The sequence below is a fragment of the Pseudopipra pipra genome, chromosome 2, assembly GCF_036250125.1.
Source record: "Pseudopipra pipra isolate bDixPip1 chromosome 2, bDixPip1.hap1, whole genome shotgun sequence".
In the NCBI taxonomy this organism is placed as follows: domain Eukaryota; kingdom Metazoa; phylum Chordata; class Aves; order Passeriformes; family Pipridae; genus Pseudopipra; species Pseudopipra pipra.
This window is the reverse complement of record NC_087550.1, coordinates 71,993,771-72,020,088: the sequence shown is the minus strand read 5'-3', so window position 1 is coordinate 72,020,088 and position 26,318 is coordinate 71,993,771. Positions and strand designations below refer to the sequence as shown.

The following is a 26,318-nucleotide window of genomic DNA, read 5'->3' as shown; positions in this document are numbered from 1 at the left end:
ATAATGACTATTGCATATTTTTTAATATAAAAGAATTACCATGACAAGCACAGATCAATAAATGTTGGAGAAATAGTGATAATAGTAAATTTTCTGACGTTAGATGCTGTAACAGCTCAAAAAAATCTGAAATTTGAATCAATAGATCCTAAACCAGTTCTACTTCATTAAATATACAGTGTTTTTCAATGAATCAGGCCACACAGTAACACACATATGCACTCAGATACAATGATATCTTTTACCTTGTATGGGCACTTCACACAGGAATAACCATTAATCCTGACTCAGACTGATAGAGAGCTCTACCAAATGTTATTAAAGCCCGGTTGAAGATTGTCCTCTGAGGACACCCTTTTCCATTTTTGTGAGGGAGTGAGCTATATATGTTGGTGTAAATATGTCAGACATCTTGTCAAGGATTAGTCAAGAATAGGTTGACTGTAAAAGCAGTTCTAAAACTCACTTACTCCTTACCCTTTTCAACAATATTACCATATGGTGTAACTCTAAGGGATCTATAGACTAGAAATCAGACTGAAGGAAATTGATAAACCAACAGTAAAAAAACAAACCCACTCTAGTCTATGGTGAGAATGAAGCATCGTTATGAAGTGCAACTGTGTCTATAAAAGGATATGACTCCTCTGACTAAGTGTAAACATTTGTAGATACTTACATAAGAGTTTATGTTCCTGAGCTCCAGTTGCTGCTTAAACCTATGTTTCTAGCACCATGTAAGATACTTGACTAGTTCTAGTTTCTCTTCTGGCCTCCTCAAGAGAGTGTGTTTCTGATTCTTCTCTACCGTTCTTGGACAGATTTCTGGAGACTGTAACGTGAATTAGAAAGCATAAGGTGCCTATATCAAGACAAATTAATTGAGCCTCTATGTTCTTTTTAGCAGTGTGACAAGATGGAGTCAACCCCAGGAATGCCATTGCTATTCATTACTTAAAAAAAGAAGCCAAGAGTGACCAGTTGATACGCAGTCATCCTTACTGGAGATGACAAATTCAGGTCACATAAATTCCTCTCTAGGACCTTTATGAAGCAACTCCAAAAAGATATTAACTAATGAACAAATATCAAAAAATGTATTCAAGAGCTACAAGTATTTTTTTTCAAAAAATGTTTAAGTACTCTTAAAGAAAAACAGAACTTCCCCTGTTACTTATAAAATAATATTGGCAAAAATGAAAGTAATATGAAATAGAAACACAAATGAATTCAGAAATACACATTTATCCTTTATTGAAAAATAACAATCAACCACAGTCTTAAGGTAACACAATTTGGAATGATGCAAGATTGAAAGTGAATTTTGATGGACTTTCACTAGCACAGAAGACATTTTTTATTTCTTTATATGTATGTTTACTAAACACTTTTTTTCTAAATCCATGTTTAGATAAATGATTTATCATAAATAAAAGCACAAAAGAAAATCATATTGATGCACTATATCTTAGTAGAGGTCACTTTAAAACCTTTCAAGAAAAAGAGTAGTTCAGTTCAGATTACAGAGAGGTGGTGGCTACTGCAGTGAGGAATGTAGGAAGATTTGGAAGGAAAAACTTAGTGTCACAGTCTATTTATAATTTATATTCACAGATGGCAAGATAAGTGGTGTGACAAGTAGAAATAATCACTCTGTCATATCCACTAAACCTATTCTTACAGATGTGATGCTCACAATATATTTTTTCATCATCGTAAGAAGACAAAGGTATGGGGTTTTTACTACTGCTCTCAAAGAGAAACTTCCCAAAGGGTTTTGCATTATAGACTCATCTTGCATTAAGAACTGAAATTTTCTCCTGCTTAATATGCCAGTACTTTAATATTCAAATAAATTCTTGTTTTTCAGTCTTGCAAATATTGCTCTGTCTTAGATTGCTCCACCATGGTTGTCAATTACCAGCAGAAGACAGACCTCTCGCTCAGAGTAGTGATCTTTGTATTTGTACATACCGCACTCAAAACATGTTCTTCACTATTACTTGCAAGACATACACACAGAAATTGTAGTTTGTGTTTTCTTCTACAATTTTCCTTTCATATACAGGCAGCAACTTTTTAAAAGCTTCTTAAACTGTTGTTTTCAAAGGCTGTGCTAAGCAACTTTTCAAAATGGTCCAGCAAAGATCAAATCTTCTATAGCATTATGAAACAGCAGCCTGACAGACCACAGTTCAAGAAACATTCCGAGTTATTATAATCATACATATAGGATATATGCAACATGAAATGTTTTAGCTTTTAGCTATTCTATACTTTTTAACTACTCCATAGAAATATTCTACTTCTGTCACAGTGATTACTGTCTAGGTAAAAAATAGAAGAAACCATCATATGCAAACATAAAAACTATCACATAAATCTATATACACAGACTTGCCAGACCTTGACCAAAGTATCATTCTGAGATCTCCACATTGCAAACATAGATACTGACTGTAAGATAATAACATTTCTGTTCATGATGCTACTTACTACTATATGTTCATCCGGTGGACATCAACTGACTATTATTAAATCACAGAATCATAGAGTTGGAAGGGACCCACTAGGATCATCGAGTCCAACTCCTTTCCCTACAAAGGAAAGCCCCAAGAATCACATTGTCTGCCTGAGAGCATTTTCCAAATACTTCTTGAACTCTGTTAAGCTTGGTGCTGTGACCATTTGCATGGGAAGCCTATTCCAGTGCCCAACCACCCTCTGTGTGAAGAACTTTTTTCTAATATCCAATCTAAATCTCCCTTGACACAGCTTCAAGCCATTCCTACACTGCTCACCACAGTGAAGAGATCAGTGCCTGCTCCCCTTCTTCCCCTCATGAGGAAATTGCAGACTGCAGAGAAGAGTCTCCTCTTCTCTAGGCTGAACAGACCAAGTGACCTCAGCTCCCCATACGGCTTCCCCTTAAGGCCCTTTGCCATGTTTGTTGTCCTCCTTTGGACACTCTCTAAGAGCTAAATCCCTTTCTTATATTGCAGTGCCCAAAACTTCATGCACTGTTCAAGGTGAGGCTGCACCATTGCAGAGCAGAGTGGGACAATCCCCTCCCTCGACCAGCTGGCAATGATTTGCCTGATGCCTCCCAGGACAGAATTGGATCTCTTGGCCACCAGGACACTGCTGACTTGTATTCAGTTTGCCATCGACCCCATCCCTATAGAGACATATAAGACACCCAGAAACATTTTTAGAGCACACTGAGAACTTATGTGCTGAGAACTGGTTCCACGTGTTATACCAAGGCTCCATTATAGAACATGTATTAATTCTATCATTTCATAGCAGTATATTGTTTTGTAAAGAAATCTCTAAGGGTTTTTTTTCCTTTTTTTTTTACCTTTTGTGTACTTCAATTCTCAACAGCTAGTGTTATTGCATCCGTAAATTTTGACTTCTTATGATTTGTGATAATAATATAATCTAAAAATAAAATCTACTTGGCCTTCAACATGTTTGATCTTCCTTATAAATAGCTCTGCTGTTAATTTCCTTATTTTTTTAGATTCTTGAAGATAGGTTACATAAAATTCCTTTCAGTGAGGTAATTTTATTGCATCAAAATTTGTGTGTGATTTTCTATTATTGATAATTTTCTTTCAATATAAGCATGACAATTTTTACCCTCTTTAATTTATGGCATTTTTATAGAAAATAATTAAGAAAGTCTTTAACACTGGATATAACTGCAATTTTTAGGAATTGTATGACACATAGAGCTGCCAATGGTCCTAGATAAAATACAATACCAAGGGTGATTCATGGTTCAGATCTTGTATGTAAGGGGGAAAGAAGAGTAATAAAGTATTTCGAGATAACGCCTGAAAATACATTTTAATGATATGAATAATTAATTACTAGAATATCTTACCTTTTAGATCTGTGGAGAGCAAATTTACAGACATCAGGAGTGACAATGACATATTTGATTCAGTTTCAAGGAAAGGGAAGGAAACATGCATCTCTACAGGAGGGCAAGGAAGAAATCAGAAATCGTTTCATGGGAGACCTGGAAGATCTGTGCTCCTGAGTCGAGGTACACTTCAGTCCCATCTAAGCGGTATGTCACACAGGAATCTTCTTCTTCTATCCTTTTCTCCACCATATAATAGTCTGGTGAATTTAGAAGAGATCCAATTACTATGCTGTAACAAACCCACAAAATTCAATGAGAGTGGATGCTGCAAGAATCATGGTACTGCTAATGCTAACTTTGGACAAAAAATCTTCTTCCAAGCAGATCCATGCAAAAAATATCTGACTGAATACCTTTCTACCCTGATTTTCAACCTAAGCTACTGTAATGTTCCTATCTTTTTGCTTCTCAGAACAGGCATTGAATAAATAATTTTCTGTACAGCGTGTCTGCAGGTAGTGGGTAGCCATAGAGGTACTATGCTGCCAGGTGGAAAAAGTGAGTGTACTGTGTAACTTACTGAGCTGTGACAATGATCTTTACTGCAAATGCAACTCGCACTGAGGTATTTCATGAGTATTTTCAACAGCAGGAGCAAGCAAATTCAGGCAACATGATTATATATTCCCCGATGCATTGTGGAGGAAACAGTGCCTCTCTCTGTATCTGTTGCATTGCCAAAAGGTTTCAGAAAACTTGGGCTGCGTGTACAAGGCTGCAGGTCAAGCAGTGAAAGTATAAAATAGGAAGTATGAGATTACTGCAAGTTCTGAAATACGTCCATGACTTTAGATTTTTATGGAGGATTTACATTTTTATTAGCATCCAGTGAGCCAAACTACACAATGAATCTGGCAAGTGTAATAAATTTTGACAACCAGCCAGTAATTCCAGGGAACAGAAGGCACCTGCTGTAATGCTCAAGTTTGTTTGTTGTTATTTTTTTTTTCATTTTTGATCTACCTGTTTCTTTCCTGGAACATGTTATGTATCCTATGGTACATAGATGAGGATTCATCAATGCTTTGATCAGAACCAATGTGTGATAGATGCTGCCTTGTGTCCAGCAGTATCTTTTGGTCTAAAGGTTACAGAGAAGCCCTGCTTTTAACAACCGGTATTCTCTATAAAGAAGACAAATAGCAGTAGTCACATTGGGCATAATTGCCTAAAACTCTGTAAACACAATAAAAACAGACCAGTTCAAGAGTGTCTAAACATGTAGGTGAGGAAACTTACTAAACATGTGATTAACTATATGCACAAAAGTGTCAATTGTAAGTAAACAGGTGCCCATGTTCCACCTTTTGTTTTAAAGAAAGTGAATCATATGTAGATAACATACATGAACTCTACTGAGTTGTGACAGTGGCATTTTATATAAAGCTGGGTACCTAGATCACAAAAATTTAAAGCAGTTTCCCTGTCTCCCTGTCTCAGTGTCTGTGCTCTCCCTCAGAACAACTTGTTCAAATTCATACAAGTTGCTGTTGACTTGACAAACAGTACCTCCAGTTTCTGAAGATCTGTAACTACTAAACTCTCATTTTGAAGCAATTGTGATCAGTTCCATCTCCTCCAACAAGTTGTTATCTTCTAAGTACCTCTGTACAGAAAGCATCCTGGAAGCATGGAAATATCCAATGTTCCTGACTTTCCTGTACATCATCAGTTCTGCGGGGTGCATTGGCCACAGAAGCAGTGGCCAATCCTCATTGAGGAAGATAAAGGTCTGAAATACATAGGTGGGATCGTCCCTTAAATTCTATATATCTGTGTACACCCCCTACTCTCTATCTCACATCTATGTGCGTGTGTAGGCAGATGATATTGTCTTCTCAGGTTCTAAGACTTTAATAATTCCATGCAGTGTTTGACTGACTTAATCAGACATATTGTACTCTTTTGATTATTTTTCAGTAAAATACAGTTTCTATATATCCACATATTTTGCAGAGACAACAGAACTAGCATGTTAAGTCCTTTCGTTTTGAAACTTAGCATATTATATGTTACCACATGGTAAATAAACTTGTCAAAGGTGCTTCCTTAAGTGACAAGTGATAATATCTCAGTTCCTTATACTTAAAGAAAATTTTACTCATAGTGTTTAAGGATTACAGAGCATCTAAATCCTGTCTTAATGCTGTTGGTTTCTACTCACAGCTTTTCTAACTTGGCTTAACGTTTTTGTACTACTCCTTTTCATTGAAATGAATACTTCTTTCCTCATTAATCATAAATAAATACTACCTTATCATTGGGCTTCATGGAATTTTTGGAATTTTTCAGACGTCCAAACTAAGACTGGGGTAAAACTTTACATCATGAGGTAGATGGTTTATTTTGGAGAACATGAGTAAAAACATTTAGGGATCTGAAAGCTGTGAAATAGAAAAAACATTTTATAATAAAAATGTGAGTGAAATCGAGATCTGTCTTTGTATATTTATCTTGAGAAGACTTTAATAATATGGTGCATATGATCAAAATGAAAAAGTAAAAAAACATAGAAAGAAGAACACAAACATATTTAGAGTTCTAAGAAAAGCAAACGGTGAAAAAAATAAAAAGTATCAAGTCTCAGACAAGAGATTAAAAGAAATAGTTTCACATTAATTTAGGGATTTAGTTTTGAGTCTTTCCATAAATTGGAAGTTTATCTGCATTTCTCTGAACTGGCTTCAGAATGAAAGCCATTGTTCTGTGAAGAGTGTAATTATGCCAGCAGCCTAAAATATCCTGCTTATACTGGCATTCAACTCCAGTTCAGACTTCTGTTCCCAGTACCTTTAGTGAATCTCATGGGCCTTTCTGTTAACAACTCGCTTCTCAGTGGGCTAGGAAATGTTTGTCTGTCACAGGAGTCTATCATGTTCTTTGCCAAACCACATGGATACTGACAGTTACCATTTACCGATGAGAGCTGAATACTGATACCATAGTTGCCATGGAATAAATGTGAAACAGTATGATCCTCATCACAATAGGTACATTGAATAGTTCAATGCTAATATGATCATATTTCCCAGAAAGCCCTTAATTTTCATTGTCAGGTGCCTGTTATGACCTTCCAGATAGGTTTACAAAAGCCAAACTTTCTTCTTACTTTTAGAAACCTGGCCAAGCCTTGGATTTCTGCCACTTCATGGAGCTTCCAGCCAGTAGAAGCAGATGGCTCCCACAAGAAACAGGCTTTTCTTTACTAAGTTGGATTATGATTGTATAAGGTGGCAGGACTAATCAATTTACTTGCACATCCTGGGTTATACACAGGTACCTTTAGTGGAATCACATCAATGCGTGTGCAATAAGGAGTTAAGTATAGCAAGCTGCAAAAGGAAGCACATGCTTTGTGAAAGTTGTCAGAGGGAGATAGTACTCTAACAATCTGCATTTAGATCATTTAACACAGCTAAACTTTCTAATGCTTCCTTTTACTCTAGTCCTCCTTTACTTCTGCCATTTATTTTCCCCAGTTTCAAATTCACACCTTTTTTTTCCTATGTCTGGTTACTTTTCATGTACTGGATTTTATTCCCCAAACAACATTGCTATTGTCCCTCTCAGAGGCTTCTTCTTCATCTGATCCCGAGTCTGGCTGAACTTACTGCTTCTTCAAGAAAAAATGCTACACCATTTCTCATAACAAGATAAGAAATTTCAAAATATCACAGATTTAAGGTCAAAAGGAACCATTATATTATCTGATCTCACCTCCTACATAACAGAGGTTATTTCATGGTAGTGTAGTTCTATTTATTTAGTGGTAGTGTACTTTCATTTTGCGGATATTAGCACACTTTTTTAGTCTTCAACCTTAATTCTTCATGTCTCCATAAACTTTTTTTTTTTTAAATAAGATTTTCCCTGTGTAAAATCTCCAAACTGGCTATTATTTTTTCACTAATATTATCAATAAAACTGTAAGTGTGGAATTGTGCTTATTTTTCTATAGAGATTTCAAAGTTTCTGGTAATCTGATAATCTACATTACTCTATGACACCTAAAGGACAAAATTCGAATTGATAGAATCTGTCCTTGGGTGTTAGTCATAAAGGATTTTATTGACAAATAAATAGAAAGAAATGGACAATTTTAAAGTCAGGAAAAATAAAGCAGCTAATCACCTTTTTTCTTTCAGTGCACCCAAATAATATCTAAAGACGGCTGAGAAATTTAGCTGTAATATTAAATGGCTGTAAGCTTTTCAGATGAGTTTAAAAAAAAACTGTGCAGAGTTAAGAAAGTTTGGTTGGGGTTTTTTTTGGTAATATTTCTGTCTTTTTTAACGCTACTATGTAATATTCACTTCACTGAAGTTACTAGAATGCATACTTAGAGAGGAAAATTTGATTTTGAAATTCTTCATTACCTGTTCTTGTGTTTTCTCGTAGCTTAATAATTTCAAGCCTTCAGAGAGAGAACTGTCTTCTGTAAATTAGTATATGGTCAGAAGTACTTTCATACAAACATTTTAAGATATATTATTCAGTTAACATAATATTGATGCATTATGAATTGAGAACGAGTAAAAATTTGACTTTTTTCTGACTGTCAAAATACGACATATTGAAAACACTAGCCCAGAACATGTGTATGGATCTTCTAGAATTAAATCAATGTGCATGTATACTGTTTGCATAAACTGAAGTTCCTAAACAATTTCATATAATAACGACTGTGGCAATAGGTCTTCCATAAACACAGAATTCTACACTTCTATTCTTGAAAGAGGAATGACATCTATCGTATCATGAAAATGGTACAACAACATTTTATGACATAGCAGCTTTTAGGAATACTATACTTAGACAACAATGATGTTTTGTAATTATCTAATTCTCAGTTTTCTATTCTGGTCTGGAGAAAAAAGGAACAGACTTTTTTTTTGTAAGCCAATTATAAAAGCTTTGAAACTCTTAAAATGTGAATGGTAAAATATACCCAGATCTTACTGTGGTTTTGATGTAATAATTACTGGAACAGGTAATTATTTTCTTGTCTATAGCTGAACAGTCATCAAAATCCAAAATCACACATTCCCAATCAAGTGTTTCAAGTCAGTGTTTCAGTTTGACTTTAGTCTTCTGGAAGAACAGGTATAAGGGTGCAAAAGTCACATTTCTTTGAAACTGCAGAGTTGGGCAACCATATTTCAAAGATAGGAAAATACACAAATAATTCTGAGGAGTTTTCATGTGTTGAACAGAAATGCACATATATAGACACTTTGATGTCTTCTATTATGTGTTTCATTATGATTAAGAAAGACGACCATAATGGTCTCCTAATCCAGAAGCCGACTTGATATAGACAGGACATATGATCATTTTAAAGGTGACTGAGAGAAGTTCTAAAGGATATAGACATAGAAAAGAATTAGGAAAAAAAATAAAATGGAGTTATAACATAACAAAGTAGAACATCTGTTCCATTTTTTTTAAATACATAGTTTTCTTTCATTTTTCAATTCATTTTACTAGACACAAAATATTAGCATCTTCTAAAAATCAGTAGAAAACCACTCATTGAGATACAACTTGATAGACTCAACTAATTTTTTGCTAGGCAACTACTCATAAGTATGCATGAAAGCAACAAGGGAAAAACACTGTCACAATAGTTTCAGAAAAGTACTGCCACAACAGCTTGGGTCAAGGGTTACGCAGATGCAAGTGAAAAACAAACCAGTGAATTGCAAATAGGAGGGGTCTTTAGCATTACAAAGATTAAGGCATCTGTTACACTGTGTGACAATCCACTATTTGATTTCCCCAAGGGAATCACTGTTGTTTAGGATACTGGCCAAAGACACTGCTCTCTCAGCACTAAGTTTTGTAACCTGCTGTCATCCAGGGCAGTCTGCCACTCTGTAAACTGCTCTAGACTACTTTTGAGCTCAGAGATCACCTTGGATGTAATTCACACTTCCTGTTCTTCATGCTGTTACCAATGCACAACAATACAGTTTTAACCATAGAAAGTTATGAAACCATAGCAGTTATGAACAGTATTAAGATAGGATGTAATATAACAGTCCAGAAGCTGATAGCAGCCATTTGACAAAGATGCAATACAAGGGAGATGTACTTAAGGGGAGCTATTTATTTTCTATGCACTCAGTTAGTGGTTGTGCAGTGAGTCATTTCAGCATGAAGGGTGCCTTGATATGTGGTTGTGCACTGCTGCTGCAGTTTGTTCAACAACTTCTGTGTCACTTGCCAGAAAGGAGAGAATACATGATCCTGCACATCAACCTTGTTCAGGAAAGTCCCCATACATTCTGCTCAAAATTGCTGATGGATTCTGTTGTTCTGTGGCTTCAACATGATATCTGAATATTATCTTTCACAACTCTACTGGCATTCCCATACTCCATATCTGGGGAATGCTAAACTTACACCATCATGTCCCTAGGTGGGCACTGCAAATATAGTGCCATTACCACAGTTTTAACACCGTTGTAGATTATTCTAGAGGAGTTCATATGCTAGGGCACACAGTCCTTACAGACACACAAATCTCTGAGCTTGATTATGAGTTCATGACATATCCACAGCCTTGACTGGCATTTTTTCAGACACTTGATGCCTATTAAATGACCAGAACTATCTGCCTAATTTCCCACCGGATGCAAATTGGCGTGGGGAATTCCTACTTCTTTTATTTCTCATATTTTTTTTCCTTCCTGGCAGTGATACCTTCAATCTATTCTGTATAAAGTTGCTCAGATTTTCTGCTTCCCTGTGCATTTTCAATGCCTTGCTTGCATTGACCTCAGAGTTTATCTACACTAGGCAATTAAAGTGCCTTCAGCCATGCCCTTACATCTTGAGGTGAAGCTATTGAATTTATTTTATTTTTGGCAACAGTACATTATTTATTTGCTGTTTTTCTGATGATTTTCAATGGCAATAATGAAATACTTCTGTACTTCACAGTATATGCTTGTTTTCTCAACTCCATGCCCTTTGTAATATCCTTCAATTTTTGATCCCTGGTGAGGATACATGCTGAAGTTCCTCAAAGCTGAGAATATCTTGTAGAGAAGGAAAGGCCTTGCTACATATCTGGAATATGGAGACAGGGCTCAGAAGTTTGGCCTAGCTTCAGGGTCAAGGAGAACAGGAGGGAAGAAGAGAGGGAAAAGAGAGCAAAGGAGGATAAAAGTAACCTTTCAGTTCCTGTAATTAAGGGGAATCTCATTGTTACTGATATCACATGTAGAAAATTATGCAGTTACAATTACAGTGATATGTCAGGACTGACCTCAGAAGTTACAGATTCAGCTATAATAAAGCCACCTTGAAGTTCATTCAACACAAATATGTTGGGGTCTTTCGATGTAGCCTCAGAAAGAGGTATCTTACACTGGTTTTTACTTTTTTCCTTGTAGTGCCTCTTTTCTTTTCTCCCCACTGGAGTAATGGATTGGAGGGATCTTATCAAAGACTATAAATGCCTGAAGTTAGGGTGCAAAGGGAATGGAGCCAGGACATTTTCAGTGGTGATGACAGGACCAGAGGTAATGGGCACAAAGTGAAACATGAGAGGTTCAATCTGATCATCAGAAATACTTTTTTTTTTTTTTATGGTCATGGTGACCAGCTACTGGCACAGGTTGCCCAGAGAGGTTTTGGAGTGTTCATCCCTAGAAACATTCAACAGCAATCTGGACATGGTCACCAGCATCTGGCTCTAGGTAACCCTGCCTGAGTGGGGGGTTTGGGTGAGATGATCTTCAGAGGTCCCTTCCAACTTCAACTGTTCTGTGATACTTAGATACCCATGGTATAATTAGAAATCTAAAGATGTTTGCTTCCAAATTCAAATATTTTGCAGTATCATTAGCTATTTTGAGCTAACTGAAGTCACTTTCAAATGAATAACAGAAAAAATCCAGAAGACATCTTCAGTGTACAGAAACTTATATAGATAATACAATAGGTACCCTTAATTTGACATTTCATTAACTGACTACTTCATCATTTGACATATGCTAGACAACCTTAAGACGATTTTCTGAAAGCTGAGTTGCTTTCTTCATCATAAAATGTTCCAGTCAGTAGCTTTTATGTTTGCTTAATATTTTTATAATTCAGCATTGCACTTCTAATTACACGTAGTATCAAAGCGACCAAAACAAGTGTAGCAACGAGTGAACTATGCAAGGTATCCTGTCAACTAATAGATCACATAATTTTCAAATAATGAAAGTGACAGGATTCATACTGTGAAGCTGTCACATACATTTTCTAAGTAAGAAAACATTTAGATTGGGTTCAGCTTTATGCTAACATATAAAATAAATCTCATTTACAAATGAATCAAGTGTTGCGACTGACTAGAAAGAAACCATGTTTGTTTTTTTTTTAATTAGGGTTGAGTAATAATTGAAATAAATGTTCTTTGCTATTGCTTAATGCTTTCATCAGAGGTTCTCAAAAATTTTAATGACTGTTGACTAATATTCTTTTTAGGAAGTTATTATCTTATTTTAGGATGGAGAAACCATGGTCCAGAGTCATTTGGGGTTTTTTAAAGAGTCACACAGAAAATCTGTGATAGTCCTAAAAACAAAACTTGGATTGCCTTGGTGAAGGTAATATTAGTATTTTGTGGTAAAATGTAAAGAACCTGCAAAGTTTGACTGGATAAAAATTTCAGTCTCCAACCTCTAAACTTATATCTTCACCAAGTTAATTTTTCTTTGTAGAGGATTTTTTGTGCTTTTAAAAGACTGTGCATGCATATCACAAAGTAGAAATTAAATTCTTAGTGGCTTCTGGATTTTTGAGCAGAGTCTTGACTGCTATGAATTACAAGCAAAAGTGAAATATTTCTGTTACACATTTTTAGTAAGATGAAATTTTGAGAAATCTATTTGCAAAAATTTGGGCTTTTTTGATGTCGCTAATGACTGTGCAATTTTATATACAATCAAATAACCTCATTTCTGCAATGTTAGAACTTTTTTTAATAACAGAATCCACATGTTTCTATAAGGACAAAACCAGAAAAGGGTAGTGCATTCCAGTTTTGCAAGCATAATTTTAAGCTAAATATTTGGTATTAGGATATTGATGAGCACAAGACTGTTTTAAATGCCATATCACATTTTTGGAAAGAAATGCAATGTTGATATGATAAGAGCAACATATGATAATAAAAACATAATTGACACCAGAAAAAGATCACAGTTCTGATAAAATAATATTTAGAACTGTGAATGCAAAGGTATTAGCGCATAATCATTTTAAGGGCATTCTTTAAACAGTATTCAACAGCAGTACACATGCATTACAGGCCTTAAGTAATGACCATTTTGTTTAAATAGGTACCCTCATGCTTTGCACGAAACAACCTCCTATGACTTTTCTATTTTCTAAAAGTGATGCAAAAAGCATGTTTGTTAATCAATATTTTTGGTTTACATAGAAATCTCAAGTAGAAATGTAAAGCAATCAACCTGTTACTGCCTCCACCCCACAGAAAACCCAGATATAAAAGGGACAACTAAAATGGATTCTGGAGATGAATAAAGGAAGAAGTCTTGTTTTACTACTCACTTCTGTGTTATAACTTTAACATGATATATGTCTGGGGTTTTACAATGAGACTAGCTATTTCTGCAATAAAATGTTGGTGTTTAGAAACAGGGAAACCACATAAATAATTATCTTGATTGGTTTACTTCATTATGATTTGTAAATACTTTTATTGCAAGTTGAACACATTCAACATTAAATATGCAGTTCTCATAATACAGTACAGATCAGTAGTGTTTATTATTTAATATATACTAAATTATTGCCTATAATATTAATTTCCACTAAAATAGATTTTGAAAATATTTAAAATTTTGTCCTTATATATCTTTATTTTCTTCTTATTAAAAAAATAAAATCTTGATGTAAATTAAGAGAAGATATATTAGGAAAAAAAATCTTCTCAAACTTTGTAAGCTACAATAATTACATTCTATTTAGTAAAAAATCTCTAAATTCCCTGAAATTATGATATGCAGTTAGACTATTGTACTGACTTCTATTGTCACTAAGAAGAGGGTTTGTGATGGAAAAACATTTGCACTAGCTCTCAAACTGAAAGTCTTCAGATTGCCTAATGATTTAATTCAGAAAGTGGGATTAAAACATCAGAATTCAGGACTCAATCCCTCAACTTTATGTGTTAAAACATATACTTTTATCTCCAACACTAGTGAAAATGCTTGTTTCTGGAACAAAAAATCTGAAAAAGGATCCATGCTCAGAAACAGTCAAGAATACCAAGCAAAATAATAGAAATTAAAATTAAAGGACTCGGAGAATATTGCTATGCCACTGCACATATTTGTGGTTATCCATCTGCTGTTTACTGAGAGCACACCTAGTCTCTTTTCGTTCTTTCCATAGGTGAAAAATACATGCAAGACCTGGAAAAATTGCATAGAAGAGCAGCGAGAACGACAAAGGATTGTGGAAAAGATTAAATAAGAGAAATTAATGATGGAATAAAAAAATAAAAGGGGCATCTTTGAAACTGTGAATGACATGAGGAAGACAGTTGTTTACTGATTAAATACGAATTGAATGAAGATTGTAGATACAGGCTAAACATAAGGAGGAATCTTTTTATAAAATGCAAACTTTCATTGTATAACTTCTTACCACAGTAATCTGATGAGTTTAAAATGCTTAATGAATATTCAAGAGATGATGGACAACTCTGAGCTGAGGAAAACCATCAACAGATATTGAAAACTTAGAAAGCTTTGTTTGACAAGTTCCTCAGATGCAGGCTGTTGGTGGCTAGGAAACTTTCCGAGAAGTATCACCAAGAGCTTACCTTACCCTTATACTCTGTTTCAATATGCTCCTTTGTGTTGTCATCCAGTTTTGGAGACAGGACTCTAAACTAGACAGGACTCTAAACTAGACAGACCTTTGGACCCATCTGTTACTCTTGATCTTAAGTGATGGTGTTCTTTTCTTTTCTATTCTTATGCTTGAACATTGAGCAATTTGTTCAACAGCCACAGAGAAGATGGCAACACATCACAGCGAACATAAAAAGGAGACAGAGCTTTAAACTCTTTTAGTTTTCAGTCTTTGTGAGATATATTTTTAAATATTTTTAAAACTTCTTGGGAAATAACCTCATGAAGTTTGAATTTAATTTATAACTTGGTACCTTTCATCTTCACTATCTACTTTTGTTTTTTCTTTCTTTTCCTTATATATTTTCTTAAGTGATTTTTAATACTTTTATATTGTTATATTTCTATAGATAATAACAAAACCAGTTACATACCTGCTTTCCATTGCAACCAAATTGTTCTAAAAGACATACATATACATATGTATACACACACATATATATATTTATATATATATACACACACCAGTCCTTCAGTGTTGTTTCACTCTAATCTGCTCCAAGGAATATTAACAAAAATCTCATTATCTCACCTCAGGGGTGGGTCATAACAGCAGTCAGATACTATCACCAGCAATCTTTGAACCTTAACCTGTCACAGTTTTATTAATAAAGAATGTTATTATGTAAACTGTTAGTGTGAGCCCTTCACAGGTGAAGCAGTTGCTGGCAGCGGGTAACATGCTAGAATAAAAGTGTGGAGACCTGGAAGGGGGTCCTCTCTGTTGGTATGTGACCACTGTTGCCTTAAGGAACTGCAGAAAAAAAGAACTCTGGGCCAATGTAGTGCAGGAGATAAGATAAAGAGAGTAGGTTCTTTAATCTCAGGTCTGAGGCCCAGGGAATACACATGACGTGCCCGAGTCCAGAGGCTTCCACAATTTAAAGTATTATCCCAACCAATCCCAGATCTATCCACCCCCCAGATCCTCCCCCTGGCACACCCCTCTAGAAATTGAGGCAGGGGGGTCTGGGACCCACTCTTCCTCATCTTTTTCTTCTTTGCAGTACGTTCAGTCCTTGGAGTTCCTCCAAAGTTCCGGGCTTGAAGAATGCTTTGACTATGATGTATCTTGTTGTTCAAGCCAGGGTGCAAATGTTCTTAAACAGAAAGAAGGCCTACCTTGAGGGAAATCTAAACAAGCTAAGGAATTTAGAGGGATTGATATGGAATGGTGTAATAGGTTTGGGTATATGTAACTACTACGTTAAGGGTAAGGGATATAATACAGCTGCATTAAAATCTACATTCACTACACAACTACTCTTAAAATCTACAAAAGTTAAAAAAACTAAAAGCTCTGAGGCATCACGACAAACAGGTCAGTTGAACTGCCCTCTGATCTAGTGTACTGCTTGGTGGAGTCACCATAACAGGATGCTGACAGACTGGTTGGACACAAAGGTTTTGGCTTTCCTAGTGACAGACTAATAAAACACAAAGGGTTTTAGGAAATACCCTATTTTCACATGACACTGTTCAACATGTTTGGAGGTTTTTTAAATTCTTACTATTTAAAAAAAAAAATTATAAAGGAAAATACATTGACTGTGAATGTTTCTTCACTAAATGCTTAATTGACCAACATTAAAAACAAAAGAAAAAATCACCTCAGCTATTATTATGAGAATATAAAAGCACAACTTTCGTACTTTGGAAGCACACTTTTTTTTTTTCTATGAAGTAGACTTCTCTGAATCTCCTGCTGTGTTCTTGGGCTAGCCAACAGGATTAATTAATAATGGAGTGACAGCCTTGACTCTCAAACAGTTAGAGCAGGGGGATTTTAGACTACGGGGTTCATTTTACTTTAAAAGTCTTCTGATTTTCATTGGTTATGTTAATTAAGAAACTCTTGAGATACAATTTTCAATGTTTTGTTCACTTTTTGGATTTCCATATGCTTGTGCAACTTATTCTAATGATCAGTTTGCTCTCTTCCTGAGGTACAGAGAGATTTTAGAAAAGACAGAAAGTCTTTGATGGTACTTTTAGGTGTTGTGGTTTTGGGGTTTGTTGTTTTTTATTTGGGGGGACAGGGTGTTTTGGGTTTGATGGGGTTTTTTTTATTAACTTGTAACTAGGAATTCATCACCCAACTTAAATGAAAGTTGAAAGTTGAGCAAATAATGTAAACCACTTCTCTGCCTCCAAATAGAGTAATTTATACCATCAGAATATAATTTATCCTGCCTGTCTTAGACACCTATTTTAGAAAGAGATTAATTTAATTTTGTATGTAATTACTTGTCTCCATTGGTTAATGAGGAAGCTTGATGACTAGACATGATGGGTGGAATTAATTTCATTTAACTTTACGTATCTTTACTGTATATATCTACATCTGAGGGAATCTCTGGAAATTCCTTTGTAGGGACTGAAGTGATATAAACATTTTCAAGGAAAGCTCATGTGACAGTTTAATCATCTGCATTAGTTTTGACTGGGATAGAGTTAGTTTTCTTCATAGAGGCTAGTAAAGGGTAATGTTTTGGATTTGTGCTGAAAACAGCATTGATAACACAGAGATATTTTCATGATTGCTAAACAATACTTACACAGAGTCAACACCTTTTCTTCTTGTCACCCTACCCCACCAATGGGTAGGTTCGAAGTGCACAAGAAGTTGAAAGTAAACATAGCCAGAACAGCTGACCCAAAATGATCAAAGGGATAGCCTATACCACACAGCCTCATGCTCAGTATATAAAGCTGGGAGAAGAAGAACCACAGAATATACTGAGTTGGAAGGCACCTACAAGGATCATCGAGTCCAACTCCTGGCCCCGCGCAGGATATCCCCAACAGTCTGAGGGTGCCTGAGAGTATCTTCCAAGTGCTTCTGAGCTCTGTCAGGCTTGGTGCTGTGACCACTTCCCTGGGGAATCTGTTTCAGTGCCCAACCACCCTCTGGGTGAAGAACCTTTTTCTGATATCCAACCTAAACATCCCCTGATAGAACTTCAGGCCATTCCCACACCTGTTTACTGATGGGAAGTGACAAATTAATTCCTTATTTTACTTTCCTGTTCACATAGCCTTTGCTTTCCCTATTAACCTGTCTTAATCTCAAGTGACTTTTCCCACTTTTACTCTTCTGACTCTTTTCACCATCCTGCTGTGGAGGCATCAGTAAGAAGCTGTGTGGGGCTTAGCTGCCTACCAGGGCTAATCTACAAGATAATCTGTTTTGCCTTACTTAACTTCCTATAAACAGATTCTAGATAATCAGTTCAAATGTAGATAACTTCATACATTAATTTTTCTAAATTCTTTCCCTCTGTAAGAACTGAGTGAATCTCCACCCACATTTCTAGAGAGGTAAACATAAGATTTACTAACTCACTTTCAGATGTATTAAACGTATCTATGATTGTTGCAAATCTACGTAATTTATTATTTAAAACAAAATGTTTTGTGTGCATTCTGATTTCAGGAAAGTTCTTAATCTACTTCCTCCAGTGGATTCATTACAGAACTCAAAACTTCTCAACCACAGACCCTGCTTCCTCTACTCCAGAGCCTTTAGATGTAATTTCTAATGTTTTCTGATACCTTTGAAATCCATGCAACATTGCCATGGTCCAAATCTATTTTACTCGTTCAACTTTTATCTTAGAAATTGCCATTGTTCACTGTATTTTGTCACTCCTTTTAGTTCCTTTTAGCATTTTCTCCTTGGATCTTTACTTTAAAAGAGAATGGTTCTATGCTGACACATTGTTATCAGTATTTCAGATATTTTTATGGGGAAAAGGGGATATTAAAAAAATCAACAAACCAACAATCCAGCTTTCTTAGTTCCCATGTAGTATAAAATTAATCTATTCTAAATCTAAGATAGATATTTATGAATTATTTACAATTGGGGTTCATCAAAGGAACATTCACTGGATTTAAAACTGGTTTGTAAAGAAGTACTCCTTCTGGATTCATCACAGAGCAAAAAAGAAAGCTCACCTTTTTTGATTCCCATTTTTAACACAATAGAAAGGATGTTTTTCATGCACCTGTACCCACACTAACTATACAAAGATTCTAGGAGAGCAGATAGGTAACATAAATGACCATAATCTCATTTTAAAATAGATAATTTTAAGGAAGAAACCCTCCCATCAAATTCTCCATAAAAACTAAATTAAGTGAAAACTCTAATATCCTACCTCACCTATTTAATCTCTTATTTTTGTTTTAATCATCATGGCAGACTTCTGAAATTTCTTAAATTGGGATTCAGTCAGCCAATCTTCAGTATTTTCAGTGGAAATTAATTTTTCATATCATGTATTAATAAAAAAAAGTGCTATAAGTGAAGTTATAGTTAATCTAAGAAAGTTATTCTCTTTAAAAGAATGTGTTCTATCGCATTCTTCATTCTTTGTAAGAGTGGTTTATTAATTTCTGTCTTCAAAAACTGAAGGCATATCAATGTTCAGACATTCTGAAAGAACTTTGTTGAAACAAACTATCTTCTGCTTCAGTGATAGTTTCAGATTACTACAATTTAACCATCTTATTCTAAGAATCTTCTCAAAAGAGAGAAATTAACATTGAGGGGTTTTTCCCCATAACTTTAAAACTTCATATTCACCATTTTGCAGACAAAATTAAGAAGAAAATAAAAATTAGATTTTTTGAGCCATTTCTCGAGTTCCAGATGACATCCTTTCTGTTGGTGTTAGGGAGAGCATCTTCATCAGTCACCTGGACAAGGAGATGGAATGCACCAACTGCAATTTTTTAGAGTGATACTAAATCAGGGGGAGATGATGGTATGTTGGGGACCAGGTTGCCATTCAGACAGACCTCAGCAAACTGTAGGAATAGGTCAACAGACACCTCATTAAATTCTGCTGCAAAAAAATTCAAAGTCTTTCCTGAGTCAAAATAACCTCATGACTCATTATAGGCTCAGAACTGGTTGGACAGAAAGGGTTTTGGTGGAAAAGGACCTGTGAGTCCTCATGTAGAATAAGCAGACCATTAGCCAACAGTGTACCCTGGCAGCAAAAAGACTAACTGGGCTGTTTTAGTAAGAATATAGCCAACAGGTCAAGGAAAATATTATTGTGATCCATTTGACAATTGTGAGATGGTATCTGGAATACTGTGTCCTGTTTTGGACTCCCCAGTACAGGTAAAACATCAGTGAATGGGAGAGAGTCCAACCAAGGACACCAAGGCACTCGGGGATCTGAAGTAGGAAGAGAGGCTGAGAGCAGGCCTTGTCCAGCCTGAAGGAAGAGAAGGCTGGGGCAGGGAGCTCACGTTATTCTACCGCAGCTTAAAGAGGTGTTGTAGATCTGATGGAGTCAGGCACTTGTCATATATCCACAGTAAAAGGACAAGAGGCAAAAACCCCGTGGTTGCAAGAAGGGAAATTTCTACTGGAGACAGACATTCTTCATAGTGAGAGGTTAAGCACTGGAACTGCTTACTTCAAGAGTGTGCAGAATTTCTGTCTTTGAAGATGTTCAAAACTCACCTAGATAAGGTTATGAACAACCTGAACTAATATTGAAGTTGCTCCTGCTTTGAGCAGGATGTGAAACTAGGTGACCTTTGGAGGTTGCTTTCAACCTCCTTTTTTATGTGATTTTATGATTCTTTATATTTTTAGTCACTTTTTTTTGTTTGAGACTTTTGTAAAAGTCTTATCTGTAGGCTCTGTATGAGTACGTGTGTATGTGTGTGAACCTATGACTATATATACACATGTACATCATATACAAAGACGTAATATACAACTTGCTAATTTTCCAGAAATCCTGTGAAGATAAAAGCCTGAAGATGTATAAGCTGACATGTTGCTTGTGTTAAAGTAGCCATTTAAAATCTTGGACATGCTATAGTTCTAAATTAAATTCATCTTTCATCATATATTTAGGTATAAATCAGCTATTTAACATTTAAAACCAGCACATGGCTTATAAGCATTTGAAAGGAAGCAAAGGAAAGGATATTGATTTTAGGCTATTGAACTTCTCTGTAAGACATTTAAATGGTTCTTTGGGAACCAGTTCTGATGTTCAAAATTACGTGAAAGCAGAGTTGTAAGGTCAGGAAAACCATAAGGAGCGTGTGAGATTCTGGTTGCTGCTTGAAAATGAGGAGAGGTGGTATTAGTATTTCAATAACTTTCTGCCAGATCATTGCTTGGCATCCTTTTCTTATCAATTTGCACCATTGTTATCCACAAAATATTGTATACATACAACTGGACGCTGAGAAAGTAGATCTATTTCTCCAAAATAATCCAAGATCTTTGAGAGAATGTGTGAAAATGGTGTTTAGAATTATTTCAAACATCAGTTTGGTAATCAGTTGATTTCAGTATGTTTCAAAGGCATCAGTTGCCTTGAGGAATTTACCTAAATTAGTCTTTACCCAATTTCTCAATATTAATTTAGATATTTAGTTTTAGATTTAGTTCCATGTAGAATGATAATGTGACAGAGTTCAGTTCATGTAATGATTTCATTATTAGGCTGTGTTCAAAAACTACTTTTGTAAGCTTCAAAAGCTCACGTATTTAATTGCTCTCATTCTAAGAACCTGTGTTAAATATTTATGTATCCACAATTTCTTCATTATTTTTCTTGTCATGACTGCTAAAATATATTTAGTCATGTTTAATAAGAAAAGAAATCAAAAGCATATATACGAGTGATTATAGAATCAGATAACTTTCAGAGGTATTTAAAATTCTCCTCCAACCAATAAATCAATATAATTGCATGATTGTAGCATTTACAAGTGCTTCTTGTAAAGGTGCATACTTTCAAGAATTTGCAAAAAAACCCCACTGTCATCCAACAGCGAAGGAGGAAGCTGTTTATTTATTAGCACTTTTGAAAAGTATCAGAAATCATTGTTCCTTCATTTTACTGAAGAACAAAAGAAAAAATTCTTATCAAATTTGAACTTTTTCGTGTAACAAAAAAGAAGTGTCTGTAATGAGAGGTTGTATGCCAAGTCTTTGATGTAATTCCAAATGGTATGGTCAAGTTACTAATAACCCTGAGAACAGCAGCTTTTGAAAGGAGTTAACACGGGAGCTATGAAGCTGCTGACACCATTCTAAAATAACAATGTATCTTAACTGTGATTCCACCTGACCTCAGCTACTTTGTGACAAAGTTGCTAGGGCAATTCGTTCCTTGTAAAATCTTCTGACTTTTGGTGAGAAAATAATTATTACTTACCTATTTTAGCGATTCAGCCTTTTAAAGGTTCATAAAGGTTGTTCTTCATGTTCTTCCCCTTGAATTTTGTTCAAATTCCACTAAGTGTCTTAGAGAGAGGCAGAGGGATTTTCATGTTGTGGGTCATAAAAGCAGTCAATTTTTTGACATTTTCACCTTAAAAAAAAGGAAACGATGAAAATTGTCTTTGTGCTTTGGATAACTTGTTACACATCAGTTTATTAGTAGTCTATAGCTGTTTCAAAGATATATATGTAGGTGAGTATTAAAGTGCTTATTTCCGCAAGTCACAGAGACTGTAGTAGAAATCTAGACAAAAAATACTAAATATTCCCTATGCATTTTTCATATGCTATTTACCTTCAGTGAACACAAAGAACTGCCTTGCACCTGAAATCTGTTTCTAAAAAAAGTCAGCTTTGCTTTTTTATCTTTGATAAAAGAATAAGATGATCCTAGTATTTACTGTGTTTTATATAGTCACTTAAAGGGTGAAGTAATTTAATACAGCTTCTAAAGGAAATACTGAATTTTGACATGTAGTAGCATAAATACCTTGCTCTTACATGGCTGAATTCTGCTGTGTTTAACCTCGTATTTATGCTTCCAAAGCAATACATAAGTTCTTCGAAAACAAGTTTGGGTGACCAATGTCACCTGAACATTTGTGCTTATAAAATGTATGTATCAAAATGTGTATAGATGTAAGCATTTAAATTTACCTGAATACTTTTGATAGGCAGAGATCTTGCTAAATTTCCTTGTGACTCCTTAATAGCGTTTCTGAACACAAACACATGTTCAAACATGGAATTGGAGACACATGTTAAATATGTGTGAATGCAAGAAGAGTTTCATACACCAGCACATATATTACTGGAGATGGCATAACAGCATTTTCAGCTGTCATTTTGCATTTCAGAATTAGAATATGTGCAGGGACATAGATTCTAAGATAACACAAACTGCTATAAATCCACTGATTTCAATGTTAGTTTGCAAAAGAATTGAGAGAAAATTCACCTCACAGCTGCAAAACAGCTTATTGCCTAGGGCAGTGGATGGATGGAAGCAGCAGAAGCACTATGCAGCTGCTAACATCTTTGCCTATTCCAGTGCCCTGGAAACCCTGTTCAACTGCTGCCTCTGCATTTAGATAAGGGAGGGAATGAGTACGTGGGTTTTATTAGAGACAATTTTTTCCAGTCTTTTCCTCAGTTATTTTCACAGTGATGCATCCCAGCTCATCCTTTTCTGTATGTGTCTTAGTGTTTTAACCCCAGCTTCTGAATCTTGGGGTAGCAAAGTTTTGTTCTGTCTGTAACACTAGGGAACTATTAGCATTCTCTGAATACTCTGCCTTTTTTCTATGATGACAAAGCTGCCCCAAAAAACCCTTTAACTATCACATATTTCCCACATTTCTTCTGAGAAAGGTGAGGAATATACTTACTCTTCTACTGAAAAGCTTTTGTCAGGAGAGTAAATTCCCCAAAGGATTGGTTCCATCATATCCCAGCTATTAGCACTTTGTTGCTTATTTCAGGGATGTCATCATTATGTACCACAACAGTTATTTCAATTTTCAGAATATTTCCAATTTTGCGATATTCCCCTTCACTGTTCTTTTTTCTTCTTCTCCCTCCTCCTTTTTTTTTTTTTCCAGAAAAAAAGCACGTAGTTTTCACAGGTTTTTGTTTTCCTACTTTTTATTCTTTCTGTTATTTCTTAGGACTGAATCTTCCTTGCTCTAAATCATAGCATTGCAAACTGTATGATAGTATTTACACAGGCCCAAATCAAATATGCATTTAAGCACACAGATAATTTTAGGCACTGTTGTAATCCCATATAAACCTAAGAGATCATTCATAATGGTAGATGATTTCTATAATAGCAATGGCACCTTTGAGCTAGGTTGCTGAAAAAGATACAGTGCAGAATTGAGCTACTCTGAGAAAATTATTAAAAATCTCAAGTTATTTAGTGTCTCAAAAACCCAGATCTGCAAAATATTTTGATACAGACTGCATGCCCTGGAGGCTGATGCACAGTAAGTGTCAGACTTTATTCTGTCAAGGTAATTATTCACTTGTTATACAACACTGTCTGAGTGTGATTATTGTTACCTATGGACCATTTTGCCTCACAACGACTAAATGGTTTTGTAGCAAAAAATGTCAAAGGTTCTGAAAGAAGTATCTTCTAAGGCAATGTGAGAAGAAAAATAATTTGCAATTTTTTTTTGCTGTATTTCCAGGACTTTTTAGTACAAGCTTGTCTACATTCAAAGGTCAGTGGCTCCACTTTCCTTGAGTTACCCAAGGATTTCACAATTCCCTAGACACATATTGTACTTGTGTTATCTGGCCATGTGAAAAATATCAGAAGTTAACCAAGCCCATTCAAATTACTATGAAGATGATTTGTTGACACTTGTTCACACTCAAGTAGAGACAAAGGAGCTAACAAAAAAGATTTGTGAAAAGACCCAAAGTAAATGAAAAAATAACTAATACAAAGTGGAATGCACAGAAGAAGGTTGACACGAACATTGCTAACATGACATGTGATGACATTGACAACTAATGAACAGCAAATAAACAGAAAAAATCGTTGTCCCTCTGAATGTATGTGAGGTTTTTATACTCGTGCATAGGATTTAGCAGACTTTTAACTAAGCTAATAAAAAGAGAAAGAATGGGGATGGAGACTAGCACATGACTTGGCCCAGATATGTCGAAAAACAGGTTAACACAGGCATATGCCTTAGGATTCTCCAGTACACACATTTAGCTCCAAATCTGCAGTCACTCCAGATTCAATGGGAGTCACAACAGAAGGAAAAAAGCTGAAGATCTTCACATAGTATACAGTGTTAATGCAGACTTGGTGATGGATATACCCTGCAAGGGAGATTATCCCCATCTTCAATACATGCAGCTGGAATACAAGATTTTCCCTCTGTTCTACAACAAGACAAACCAAACAGGAAAGTGGATATCTGAAGAGGTTCAAATTGTGTTACTTAAGTGGTAATTTTTTAAGTCCCAGTTTGAGAATGCAAAAGTGTATGGAAAATGTTGGGGAAACCACTGTGGAATAGATTTCAAAATAAGAAACAAATTGAAAAAGCTGTTGTTTAATAAAACTGAATTAACCATCAATTCCACCCAAGAAGAACTGGCCTTAATGGCTGAAGAAACTGAAATCATAGAAAATAACTTTTGATGGGACAGATTACTGTAAAAAACCACAGCACAGAACAACTTGCTACTCAGTATGCAGCTACTGGCAGTTGAGATACAAAGCCTGCCAGAGAACTTTGCTCACTAGCCTCGATCTACAGGTGAGTATGGACAAATTTTAGATCACAGCAGGGGCATTGACAAGTGGAAAGATAATGCTCCCACTATGCTGAGGACTTTCCACAAGGGAGAGCTGTGTAGGTACTTCATGATTAGAGCAAAGACACATCCTGACGGTGGAAACCTTGAGACTGTATACAACCTGCCAATAGTTGGAGAAGTGCAGACCTATGAGCTGCGCAAAACAAATTTGAGGGTTACAAAAAGAATGAAGAACAAGAATCTAATATACCATATATATGCACCATATATTGAAAATTTAAATATAACATGGCCTTACAGACCTATGAATATGGACCAAAGTGCAGAGCAAGTTCACAAGCAAGAAAAATGAACCTATGCAGATCTGAGATGAAAAGAAAGAAACCATCAATATCATACGCCTCTTGGTGAAGAGCTCAGGATGTAGGTGACTCACTGTACTCACTCTGACTGAAGCCAGAGGCAGCAGAAGGATCAGCATAGTACCAGAAAAAGGAGTAGATATTAATATTTTTAATATTTTTAACATTCCTGAAGTAAGTAGATATGGACTGAAAATAAATCTTTGTTTAGCATGTTAATATTTCAGTTACACTCAGAAGAAATTCTTGAGCTTTTTTAATATAAAGTCTGATTGCTTTTTGCCTATAGCAAGATTTGGAGTACGACGTGAAAGATTTGTTCCCTAATCTCTAAGAGCTCACTTTTTAGTGCTTTGACTAGAATCTTGCAAAGAAATTGAATTAAGGTATAAGTTTTTCAGGAAAAATCAGGGTTTGCAGAGAACTTCCTGGGGCCACACTGCAGACTTAGTCTACTCATCTTCCTTTTTCAGTAAAAATGAGCCTTCAGTCTGATGTCTTGGAGCCTCATTTCTCAGTGT

At 35.5% G+C, this 26,318-nt stretch overlaps 1 long non-coding RNA gene across 3 annotated transcripts in view; it reads right to left on the bottom strand.

The window, feature by feature from the left end:
- The window catches only part of LOC135409864 (uncharacterized), a 92,670-nt gene that overhangs the window by 44,538 nt on the left and 21,814 nt on the right, over window positions 1–26,318 (bottom strand). For 2 of the 3 annotated variants that reach the window (XR_010428393.1, XR_010428392.1), the window contains 3 exons: window positions 22,086–22,241; window positions 3,893–4,134; window positions 2,497–2,597 (listed from right to left, as the gene is read on the bottom strand). This is a non-coding gene — a long non-coding RNA (uncharacterized LOC135409864). The remainder of the gene's footprint in view (window positions 1–2,496; window positions 2,598–3,892; window positions 4,135–22,085; window positions 22,242–26,318) is intronic. The other variant, XR_010428394.1, reaches the window with a different exon arrangement.